Source organism: Mesocricetus auratus, unplaced genomic scaffold, assembly GCF_017639785.1.
Source record: "Mesocricetus auratus isolate SY011 unplaced genomic scaffold, BCM_Maur_2.0 Super-Scaffold_100007, whole genome shotgun sequence".
NCBI classification, from domain to species: domain Eukaryota; kingdom Metazoa; phylum Chordata; class Mammalia; order Rodentia; family Cricetidae; genus Mesocricetus; species Mesocricetus auratus.
This window is the reverse complement of record NW_024429191.1, coordinates 26,626,529-26,639,409: the sequence shown is the minus strand read 5'-3', so window position 1 is coordinate 26,639,409 and position 12,881 is coordinate 26,626,529.

Sequence of the window (12,881 nt, the reverse complement as noted above, 5' to 3'; positions counted from 1 at the left end):
CATGCCTTATATCACAATTACTGCTGACAGGGTGGGACACTGGGTTTCACTTCTCTTTCTACCTCACAGTCTTCCTGTTCCCTTATCCTGAGTGACCTCCCTCAATCTGGAATATGTGATCAAATGTGCTGATCACATGGTGGCCAATGCATGTGTGAAAATGTGTGGAGGGACAGTGTGAGTGCCAATGTGCTTCTCTGTCCTTTGTCCGGCATGCACCTGAGCATCTGTGTGTGTGTGTGTGTGTGTGTGTGTGTGTGTGTGTGTGTGTGTGTGTGTGTGTGTGTGTGTGTCAACTACAGAAGTCTCAGTGTTCCTTGCGGTGGCCAAAGCAAAGGTAAACTGGTATTTGACTCCACTCCCTTTTTGGGTATTCATCGTGGATACTCAGCCCCTTGCCTTCACAACTGAAAATGAAAAGGAGGATGTGATTAATCACTGAAGAAGATCCACTACCTACACTACCAGAGCTTATTAGAACCAGGAAGAAGAGCTCCAGTAGAGGAAGCTCACCAGGGTGGTTCCAAAACAGGTCTGCCTGCAAGCAGACCCACAGATGATCACTACTCACAGGGACAAGCCCAAAGGATACGTTGGAAACAAGATGATAGGGCCTGAACAAAATGGTTTTGTAATTCTTTAGGATCCTATAGACACAGTGACATACCCAATTCTACCTAAACTAGCCAGAGGAAAAATTAGGCCAATCCTTGCCATCCAGATCAGAACTAATACAAAATATTGTGTCCTGGAATAGAAAAAGACCATTAAGTTGGAGATGGTACCGTGGTCAAGAGCACTTGCTGCTCTTGCAGAGGACCTAGGTTCTGTTCTCAGAACCAACATGGCAGCTCATAACTCTGTAAATCCAATTCCAGGGAATCTAACACCCTCTTCTGGCTTCTTTAGGTACCATGCATGCATACAACATACCATCCTCAGCTGTCCTGTATTCTTCATGTCTTTACCACCTCGCTTCTTCACGTTGGAAGATTTGTGTCTGGATTACATGCCCTTCCTTGTTTTCAGTAAACATGGTTCAATTGCAGTTGATTTTGACTGGGGTCATGGTGATTGGCTCAATGCTAGACAAGTAGCCCAAACTGAATTAATTGTGAGACAATTTGGGGGTCTCCTGGGAAGTTGGGATCCCTTTCATTTTCTGCTTGATCTTTGATCTCTGAGGATATGAGTCTAAAATACACACTAACCATTGTGCCACCAATGAGCAAAGCTGCCAAACAGAGAACTGGTCAAGCAGAGAAAAGGTGGTGAATAAAGCATGGCTGGTCTGATTTAATTCAGGCTCCTTAAATAAGGACTTCAATGAGCCAACAAATTCTCTTTAGAGTTAAGGCAATTTGTGATAGATTCTGTCCTTTGGAATTTCAGACCCAGAAAGTCCTTTGCACCAAATCCTAGATTTTCCAGGTATTGCTGCCATGTTTCTGGGCTCACTTCCCCTGCAGTCCTCTCCACTCTTGATGCTTCTGTGAAGGAGGAATAGGTCACTCATCATTTTCACCTCCTATCATTGCTCCTCTTGGGTCTGAGAAGAGAGTAGAAGAATGCCCAACCACCTCTGTGCAGGGTCCTTCCTGCAGGTTGTTGGGGGAAGTCCTGTGCATTTGTCAATAAAGCACTGTCTGGCCAATAGGGAATCTAGATAGGAGAGACTAGGAGTCCAGAAGGACTCTGGGTAGGAGAAACACAACGAAGTCGAGATGTAACCACCATGGGGTAGGAAGCCCGGAACTATTCTCCAGTAAGAAACATACTTAGATTAGCAATTATGGGGTAATTACTTAAGTCAGAGCTAGCCAGTAAGAAACAAGCAAGGCCTACAGCTTCATAATTAATATAGCCTCCTGTGTGTTTATTTGGGACTGATGTGGCTCTAGAACCAGGCTGGCTGAAAGGTTTCTCTCAAAGAAAAAGCTTCTCTTTACAGTATGGTGTCAGAAGTGGGATTGAATTTCCACATAGAATGACAAAAGCTTTAAAGGAATTTTAGAAACAGAAGAATGGAGAGAAGCACAGATTTTTGATAGCAGCATTTTTCTCAGGTGTTTTGCTAGCGACAAGCCGAGATTCACGCGGCTTGCTTACCGGAGTCTTCCTGACTCGGCATAAAAAAAAACAAAAAACAAAACAAAACAAAAAAAAAACAGCCAGCAAGGTTGTTTTAAGAGACTCTGCTAACGATTGAAAGGTGTGTACGTACAGCTGGAAGTGGCAGCTTTTGCTGGATGTCAGCATGGACTGAGGCTGTAAGTTGAAATCACGCTTACGCCCGCCATCTTGAAAAAAAAGGCAGTTTAAACTGCCACGGTTTTAACAGATAAGACACGTGGCCAGAAAAACATAAAGATTTACAGTAAAGTCAGACTTGGATGAACAAAACCTCTAAAGGTTTACAGTGTGTTTAAAAATATAGGATTGAGAGAGAAAAAGAATCGGGCATAGTGGTAAATATATAGAAAAGCCGGGCATTAGTGGTGCACGCCTTTAATCCCAGCACTCGCGAGGCAGAGTAAGATTTGCTGCAAAGGCAGAAGCAGGCGCATTTCCAAAGAGAAACCCTGTCTCAGAGAAAAAGAAATAAAAGTAAAAGAAATAGAGTAATAATAGATAAATAAGCCACGTAAAGATGGAAAATACACAGAAAGTCTGGATACTGTCCGCTATTGTGTTTTTCAGTTTTTTCATTGCTAAGGAAGGAACAACTGATAAAGTGCACTTGCTTATAAATGCTGCTAGATTAATTCAACTTATATCTTTTGAAAATACCTTGACTTCAAAATTTAAGTATAAGGACATGTTACTTGGAAAAGGACTTTTTATTTATGTTTCTACAGAAAATGAAAAGCTGAGGATTCCTTCCAGGCTTCTGTGGTTTGACGAACCAAGACCCCCGGAAACAGTGGACCAGGTGTTCCAAAAATTGAGACAGCTAAGATGATGCAGCTTTACAGACCCTGAAAATACGGACTTATACAGGTTTCTGAGTTTTCTCATGATCCCCATGGTATGAACAGCGCCCCCTTCCAGCAGGAAGCAGTTTAGAATGAGCGACGTCCCAATTCCCATCTTGTTTATAAATCTTTGTTTTCATTTAAATGGGATTGTTTATAATTGGTTAATGATCACAACCAATTTCTTTTTAATGGTAAAATGGGGAATTATGGTATGGGTATGGTTTTTCATTTATTGATACAAATTCAAGGTCAACTTTGTGATGTGTGTATTTCTCCTCTTGATTAAGTATTGTGCTTATACTGATCTTTTAAAACGTAATGCATAATTGAATACAGACTATAGATATTTATTGATAATAGAATTTATAGTTAGGTGAGTTAGGTTTTCTAGATATACAGAAATATATTTGAGATAGATAAACAGCCTTCAAACCTCTCAAAGACCTTCAGAAAATGGCATTTAAAATGGTTTAGGGTTTTTCTTGACAATGAGAAATGTCTACTCCTAGCAGTACCAATTACGTCTGAGAGGAAGATGGGCATCAAAGAAACTTTTTATGGAGTTTGCTTTCAACATGGCAAGATTAGCCATTTGGGCAAGAAACAGCTCTTGCCTGTACTGCTTGACTGTTGTTATATAATCTGGACATGCAGGACCCACAGGAAAGTGACTGCTGAACTCAGTCTTACAGGGTTCCTGCTTCATGGAAGAGTCTACCACACTTTCTACAGGACACAGAAAAATGACTGACAGACTGCCAATGCAGATGGACAGTTTGAAATTTCCTGCTTTGCTGAGAAGTGTTCCAGACACATTGTGGCCTATGGGCTGAAGATGGATGCCCCAACGTTACAGAGGAACTTCGGGTGACTGTCCAGGCAGTAAGATATCTCTGTCAATCCTAGTGTTTATATATTATCCTTCTGTGGTCTTTGATGGAGTTGAAGACAGATAGTTATAATTATAGTTTTCCTTAGTTATGATAAAAGATAAGCTACATATAGGACTTTGGACTCACAAGAATGAGATGGATGATATTTTCTTTAAATCTTGCTAAAATATTGTAACTATGTTCTTATTTGATAACTGTTCTGTTATATATAATTTGACTATGTTAGAGTTAAGACCTTTCTTTTTGTTTAAACAGAAAAGAGGAGATGTTGGGGAAGTCCTGTGCATTTGCCAATAAAGCACTGTCTGGCCAATAGGGAATCTAGATAGGAGGGACTAGGAGTCCAGAAGGACTCTGGGTAGGAGAAACACAACGAAGTTGAGATGTAACCACCATGGGGTAGGAAGCCTGGAACTATTCTCCGGTAAGAGAAATACTTAGATTAACAATTATGGGGTAAATACTTAAGTCAGAGCTATCCAGTAAGAAACAAGCAAGGCCAACAGCTTCATAATTAATATAGCCTCCTGTGTGTTTATTTGGGACTGATGCGGCTCTAGAACCAGGCTGGCGGGAAGGCTTCTCTCAAAGAAAAAGCTTCTCTTTACAGCAGGTAGAGCGGGGGAAGGGCCAGTTCAGCCAGCCTCTTCCCAGGGGCTGAGCTGAGCAGGATGGTGAGTGTCGACTCAGACCCTCCAATTAGTTACGTGGGGGGGGGGTGAGAACACACACTGAGTCAGGAGTCTGTCGAAGCAGGATCTCGATTTATTCCAACATGCAGGAACTTATATAGGACTGAGGTAGGATATGGGAATCTTAGGATAGGGTAAGGTGACGTGAGGAGTTAAGGGCCAATAGTATTCCACCAAGCAGGCAGATAGCTAGGCAGGGGGCAATCTTGCATCAGATCTGGCTGAGTCACCCCCATGTGGAGGTTACAGGTTAGAGACAGGTCCCTAAACTCTAGCCAGGCTCAGGAGCTTACACTGAGCCTTGCATCCAAGCCTTTCTTAGGCCCGACACCTCTGCAGTCTGGTGTTTGAGACAATATAACCACAGTCACCAGCTCCACTCAGCTATCCACTGTCTTTGTGACTCTTACCACATAGTCCATGTCACACATGGCCTATTGTACAGCCCAGCTTAGCCAGTCTACTTCTGCATGGCACAGGGGTCAGTCTCTGCCTCAGAAACCTTTAGGAGTAAGCACCCTGCTTTGTCTGGTGGGGCTGAAGATCTTTTCTCTCTTCAAACCCTGATGCTATCTGCAATACAGATAACACTCAGTAAATCTCTCAGCCAAAGGTGAACCATCTCCAATTTATTTCTGTATGTGTCTCTCTGACTCTGTCTGTGTTTATGTGTGTCTGTCTGCCTTTCTCTGCCTTCTGCCTTTGTCTCTTTCTTTCTGCGTCTCAGTCTCTATCTGTGTGTGTGTGTGTGTGTGCATCTCTGTGTGTGTAATATTGGGAAACAAATGCAACTAAAGGATTTACTTTAAACATCTATCCTAAAGCTTGATACCTACAGCCAGTCCTCCACTTGCAGACTTCCTCCCAAGGCTATCTGATCTACCTTCCCCAGACCTAGCAGCTAGAAAATGCAAAGGGATCTTGTATTCACTATGCTGTGGCTATATGCTCAACACAGTATCTTGTTTACATATGAGCCCCAAAATAAACTTGTAAAGGGTATAATGGCCTCTCCATTATACTTACATGGAAAGAGAAATCAGAGGAGTGGGCGAATGGATTCATTTTCTGAACCACTGGATGGAGGATATGTCAAAGCAGGAAAGTCAAGAGTGACTGCCAGGAATTTTGGCAAGGTTTGATCTCACCTCCAAAACTCACTTTATTTCAACTGTAAGATACAAATGAATAATCTCTTCACCAGAGAACCAATTTGAGAATTGGATGAAATTACTGATGGGTAAATTCGAAATCCTAAGGAATTGGGGAAATGTTTTGATTTATAGACAAAGGAAACAAAGATGTGCGGAAATGGCTTTGAGTCACGTGGCATTAAAAGCCAACTTCAGAGAACAGGGGCCACCAGCTGAAAAAGAGAAATGGAGCCTGGGTGGGTCCATTTCTGGGTGGTTCAAAAAGTCAGGGTTACATCTATTTTCCTCTCTGAAATGAAGTTTCTATTTGAAGGTTTCCAGAAAATGCTGAGATCTCAGAAACTGAACTCTGATTCTAGACTGCTTCAGGAAATTGGAAGTGGGAGAATAGTTGTTAAGAATGAAAAGGTATGGCATTCAGTTCCTTTGCTGTGATACTAGTTGGTACAAATATGGTGAAATCACTTCCCATGTCACACAATAGTGAGAAACCTCAGAATTTTAGAAACAGAAGAATGGAGAGAAGCACAGATTTTTGATAGCAGCATTTTTCTCAGGTGTTTTGCTAGCGACAAGCCGAGATTCACGCGGCTCGCTTACTGGAGTCTTCCTGACTCGGCATAAAAACAAAACAAAACAAAACAAAACAAAACCCAGCAAGGTTGTTTTAAGAGACTCTGCTAACGATTGAAAGGTGTGTACGTACAGCTGGAAGTGGCAGCATTTGCTGGATGTCAGCATGGACTGAGGTGGTAAGCTGGAATCATGCTTATGCCCACCATCTTGGAAACGGCAGTTTAAAACAGCCGTGGTTTTAACAGATAAGACACATGGCCAGAAAAACATAAAGATTTACAGTAAAGTCAGACATGGATAAACAAAACCTCTAAAGGTTTACAGTGTGTTTAAAAATATACGTGAGATTGAGAGAGAAACTGAAACGGCAAAGTGAAAATAAATAGAAAAGCCGGCGTTGTGGTGTGTGGTGGCACACGCCGGTAGGATTTACTCTAGAGGCAGAGGCAGGCGGATTTCCAAAGAGAAACCCTGTCTCGGAGAAAAATAAATAAAAGTGAAATAAATAGAGTAATAATAACAATAGATGAATAAATAAGCCACGTAAAGATGGAAAATACACAGAGAGTCTGGATACTTTACGATATTGTGTTTTTCAGTTTTTTGATTGCTCAGGAAGGAACAGCTGCTAAAGTACACTTGATTATAAATGCTGCTGAATTAATTCAACTTATATCTTTTAAAAATGCCTTAACTTCAAAATTTAAGTATGAGAATATGTTACTTGGGAAAGGAGATTTTGCTTATGTTTCTACAGAAAATGAAAAGCTGAGGATTCCTTCCAGGCTTCTGTGGTTTGACGAAACAAAACCCCCGGAAGCAATGGACCAGGTGTTCCAACAACTGAAACAGCTAATGATGCAGCTTTACAGACCCTGAAAATAAGGTCTTATACAGGTTTCTGACTTTTCTCATGATCCCCATGGTATGAACAGCGCCCCCTTCCAGCAGGAAACAGTTTGAAATGAGCTACGTCCTAATTCCCATCTTGTTTATAAATCTTTGTTTTCATTTAAATGGGGTTGTTTATAATTGGCTAATGATCACAGCCAATCTCTTATTAATAGTAAAAAGGGGAATTATGTTATGGGTATGGTTTTTCATTTATTGATACAAATTCAAGGTCAATTTTGTGATGTATATATTTCTCCTCTTGATTAAGTATCATGCTTATACTGATCTTTTATAATGTAATGTGTAATTGAATACAGATTATAGATAGTTACTTATAATAGTCAGAATTTATAGTTAGGTGAGTTAGGTTTTCTAGATATACAGAAATATATTTGAGATAGATAAACAGTCTTCAAACCTCTCAAAGACCTTCAGAAAATGGCATTTAAAATGGTTTAGGGTTTTTCTTGACAATGAGAAATGTCTGCTCCTGGCAGCACCAATTATGTCTGAGAGGAAGATGGGCATCAAAGAAACTTGTTATGGAGTTTGCTTTCAACATGGCAAGATTAGCCATTTGGGCAAGAAACAGCTCTTGCCTGTACTGCTTGACTGTTGTTGTATAATCTGGACATGCAGGACCCACAGGAAAGTGACTGCTGAACTCAGTCTTACAGGGTTCCTGCTTTATGGAAGAGTCTATTAGACTTTCTACAGGACACAGAAAAATGACTGACAGAATGCCAATGAAGATGGACAGTTTGAAATTTCCTGCTTTGCTGAGAAGTGTTCCAGACACATTGTGGCCTATGGGCTGAAGATGGATGCCCCAACGTTACAGAGGAACTTCGGGTGACTGTCCAGGCAGTAAGATATCTCTGTCAATCCTAGTGTTTATATATTATCCTTCTGTGGTCTTTGATGGAGTTGAAGACAGATAGTTATAATTATAGTTTTCCCTAGTTATGATAAAAGATAAGCTACATATAGGACTTTGGACTCACAAGGATGGGATGGATGATATTTTCTTTAAATCTTGCTAAATGTTAATAGACAAAATGTTGTAACTGTGTTCTTACTTGATAACTGTTCTGTTATATATAATTTGACTATGCTAAAGTTAAGACCTTTCTTTTTGTTTAAACAGAAAAGAGGAGATGTTGGGGAAGTCCTGTGCATTTGCCAATAAAGCACTGTCTGGCCAATAGGGAACCTAGATAGGAGAGACTAGGAGTCCAGAAGGACTCTGGGTAAGAGAAACATGAGAGTCAAGATATAACCGCCATGGGGTAGGAAGCCCGGAACTATTCTCCAGTAAGAAACATACTTAGATTAACAATTATGGGGTAATTACTTAAGTCAGAGCTAGCCAGTAAGAGACAAGCAAGGCCAACAGCTTCATAATTAATATAGCCTCCTGTGTGTTTATTTGGGACTGATGCAGCTCTAGAACCAGGCTGGCGGGAAGGCTTCTCTCAAAGAAAAAGCTTCTCTTTACACAAACCCATCTGGGAAAAACATCAAGCACAGCATCATCACGCCCCCCCACAACCCTTAAGGGAAACAAGAAAAACAAAGACAGGGCTGTGTTGTGGAATATTATTTTAAGGTGTGTTACCTTTCATTTATGCCTTGGAATATTTGTTTAATGATGCAAAGATGTTTTACATTCTTAAATGTTGCATTTGTTTAACTCTGCCTAAAACACCTGATTGGTCTAATAAAGAGCTGAATGGTCAATAGCTAGGCAAGAAAGAGAAATATGTAGGGTTAGCATGCAGAGAGAATAAATTGAATGAAGTAGGAGGAGAAAAGGACAGGGGAAGAAGATGCCAGGGGCCAACCACACAGACAGCAATGGAAGAAGAAGTAAAGAAAAACATAGAATAAACAAAGGTAAAAGCCCAGAGGCTAAAAGTATTTGGGGTTAACTTAAGAAAAGCTGGCTAGAAATAGCCAAGCTAAGGCCAGGCATTCATAAGTAAGAATAGTCTGTGTATTTATTTGGGAGTTGAGTGGTGGGTCCCAAATGACTAAAAGAGTTTCTAATGCAGGGCTGCAGCAGTTAAGAGCCTTTGCTCTTGCTGTTCTCTTGCCAAGGACCCAGCTTCTGACCCCAGCACTCACATGAGTCAGCTCAAAATTGCCTGTAACTCATATTCCATGGGATCCAATGCCTTCCTTTGGCCTCCATGAATACCTGAACATATACAGTGCACATATATGTTGCAAAAATATTTGTTTAGTGCCACGTCTGCTGCGCAGCCTGTGTCTGAGAACGTGCGGAGGGTGTCGGGGATTTACAACACAGACCAGAAGGCTCCTCAAGAAGGCTCTCTTTTATTCCTACTCTGGCTGGTTATTATATACCCTGACACCAGAGGGATATGGGTGGGTCTGAGGAGGCAGTTAGTCTTTGGAAAGGTCGAGGTCAGGGCGGTTCCCCTGGGCCAGCCCTTTTCAGGAACTTATTGCCCCGGGCATTGTATTGTTTTTAGTAAACATGTTTTTAGTAAACATTGTCTTACAGCTGCCTGGTCCCAGGCTAATGGGGAAGTGGGTCTTTGCTCAAGGTCTGGTGTCCCCACAATTCCCCCTTTTTTTATTTTCTAATGAGGTACTCCTGGCTTAGGTCAAGTAGGGTTACCCTCCCTTGCCTATCTTCGGGGGACCTTGAACCCCTGTCTTAGGTGGGAGGGGTCTTCCCCACAGGTTGCCCTTCAATGGAAGTACCTCATCCTTAAATCATCTGTAACCAACCTTTATGGCTATTGGGATTGCCATGGGCTAAGCTAAGCAATACTTGGTTACGGATCTCTTGCCTCTGGAACAAGGCACGTTTGAGCTCGGCATAAAGCCAGAATGCCTACCACCACTGCCACCATTTCCAAGACACCCATTGACATAGCGCTTCTCCATCACCAAGTCTGGGCCATAACATTCTACCAGCCTTCCTCTGTTACAAGGGTAACCTGCATGTAATTTACAGTTACAATTTGATGGTCAAAACAGTGATAAAGTTTACAATCGTTCCAAGATCTACTTAGGAAAGCATTAGAAAGTGCACTTGCACAGATACATTAGGGACAATCATTGATATTACACATGTAGCATTATAAAAAATATGAGCAATAGGCTTGTTGCACTATCCACAGAGCACCAATTTGTTCCTGTGGTGATGCAGTTTGTTGAAACGTCAGTAGCCTTAGCTGATTATGGATTTGAGTCAAAGTCTCCTTTTTGTCACATTATGACAAGTTGCATTTCTCCAGAAAAATACACTGGCATAGGCGCGATTCCAGAAACAGGAACCACCAAGTCTGATATTTCAAGTGACCATGTCCTGTTCAAATACTGAAAAGAGGCTTTTGCCACTCATCACAGTCCATACCAATGTCCAAATGTTTTAAATGGGTCCTTTTTTTCCCCAGAGGGAAAAACTGGCAAAATGAATTCTGTTGTTTCAAGGTGTGTCAAGGGCAGACAGTTAGTCTTTCCAGTTCTCTGTTGGCTTTGGGATGAAAACTCACGGGTCCAGAAGGTTGATGCAGCAGGTCTGTTGAGAAACTGGAAATCTCGAACCGACTGTTTTCTTTCTTTCTTGGGCTGTAGATTTGATGACATCAAGGGTCAGGAACACTGATTTAGGAGATCTCACTCAAACTGGTTTAGGTAGGCTCCCATGGTCTCAGGTCCAGTTTTTCTCTGCTCCATCCATCTCACCAAATGGTCTGACAGCTGCTGAAGCTTTCCTGCAAGAAAACACAAACATGCCCTTGACCCCAAATTAGGGTCTTCTCCACAGTCTAGTGCATGGATGTCTCCATTTGACCTGAGCAATAGTTGCTCAAGTTACATCATGCCAGATTGCTCACTGGCATTCACATTTAAAAAATTTTTAAATGAGGAGTGTATCATTTGATGAGTCATGTGGGGACTGGGGACATTATTCCCCCTTTTTTATTTTCTAAAAAAATTTTTTTTTGAACTGTTGAAGCTGGACGATAACAGTAGAATGATTTGTCTACCCTCCTTGGTTAACTATCTAGGTGAATTGGGATCACTACTTAGATTATTTGTAGATGCCCTTTAAAAAGGACATATCCATTAAATAGTTCCCAAAAAAACTTCTGAAAATCACTCAAAGATTGTAAACTATACTGTGTCCAAATAACTTTTGAAAATTATTTGAAGTCTATGAGCAGTCTTTCCCAGTCTAACCTGTAGAGCTCTCACTAGCTGACAAGGACTCATTTGTATCCTAACTTTTCTGTTAAATCATAAACAGACTGGCTGGATGTTCCTTTTGGCTATATTTAAAGCAATCTAGGTAGCTTTTTAACTATTTTTGAAGGGATTTAAGTATCCTTTTAATCATATAAGCAGTTCACACTCACACATTCACAATCACATTTCATACATACTGGTGTGGCCACACCATACATTCAGAATATACATGCTTCTTTCAGTCATCCTTTTTCCCTAGGTCATGATTAGTCTGTTGAAATGAAGCTCCCCTAATTGAAATCTCTGTAACAGAACAACTCCAGCCAATCCTTGAACTAAAAAAGTTAAAAAGTCCTGTATGCCCTTCATCATTCCTCCATTTGAGCTACAGTCATGGGGTACAGCCATACCTACTCCTTGTAACTCTGTAGATGCAAGGTGGAGAGGCCAGGCTTTTGGCCAAAAGTTTTTAGAGATGACTCACAAAATAGAACTTAAATGCAAACAAAATTTTCCATTCCATATACCTTTTTCTTTTTCTTTTTCTTTACTTAATACCAGTACCTCTTTACTGTTACCAAAAAAATTTTTTTGATTCACCCATTTTTTTTTCCAAGACAGGGTTTCTCTGTATTATTTGGAGGCTGTCCTGGAACTCGATCTGTAGACCAGGCTGGCCTTGAACTCAAGACATCTGCCTGCCTGTGTCTCCCGAGTACTGGGATTAAGAGCGTGCTGGGATTAAAGGCGTGTGTGTGTGTGTGTGTGTGTGTGTGTGTGTGTGTGTGTGTGTGTGTGTGCCACCAATGCCCGGCTATTCACCTATTTTCAACCCATCCTTCAACCCAGGACCTTCCCTCATAAAGGCGTGCTGGGATTAAAGGCGTATGCTGCTGGCAATCTCTTGGGTTCCCCTTTTTCCTGACCTTGGTGTCAGGCTAAGGACTAGAAATTTAATGTAATCCACCCTCTAACTGAGGGCAACCTCTCAATTTTTCTTTCTTACTGGAGATTTAATCCAATCCACCCTCCAACTGAGGGCGATCTCTCAGGGTCCCCTTACTTTCCTGACCTTTGTCAGGTGAAGGCCTGGAGATTTAATCCAATCCACCCCCCAACTGAGGGCAATCTCTCAGGGTCCCCTTACTTTTCTGACCTTTGACAGGCGAAGGCCTCGAGATTTAATCTGGTACTCCTAGTTTGGTACCCCTTTTTAATACATCTGCATAGCCTTACTTACTGGCTAGCCTTTTAGATCTCTCAGTTCCCCTTTACTTTCCTGACCTCAGTGGATCAGGTGAAAGACTGGAGATTTTTAATTTTATTTCTTATTTTCCCTTTTTTTTTTTTGAGACTGGGTTTCTCTCTATCCTTTTGGAGGCTGTCCTGGAACTCACTCTATAGACCAGGATGGCCTCGATCCTACCTACCTCTGCCTCCGGAGCGTTGGAATTAAAGGCGTGTGCC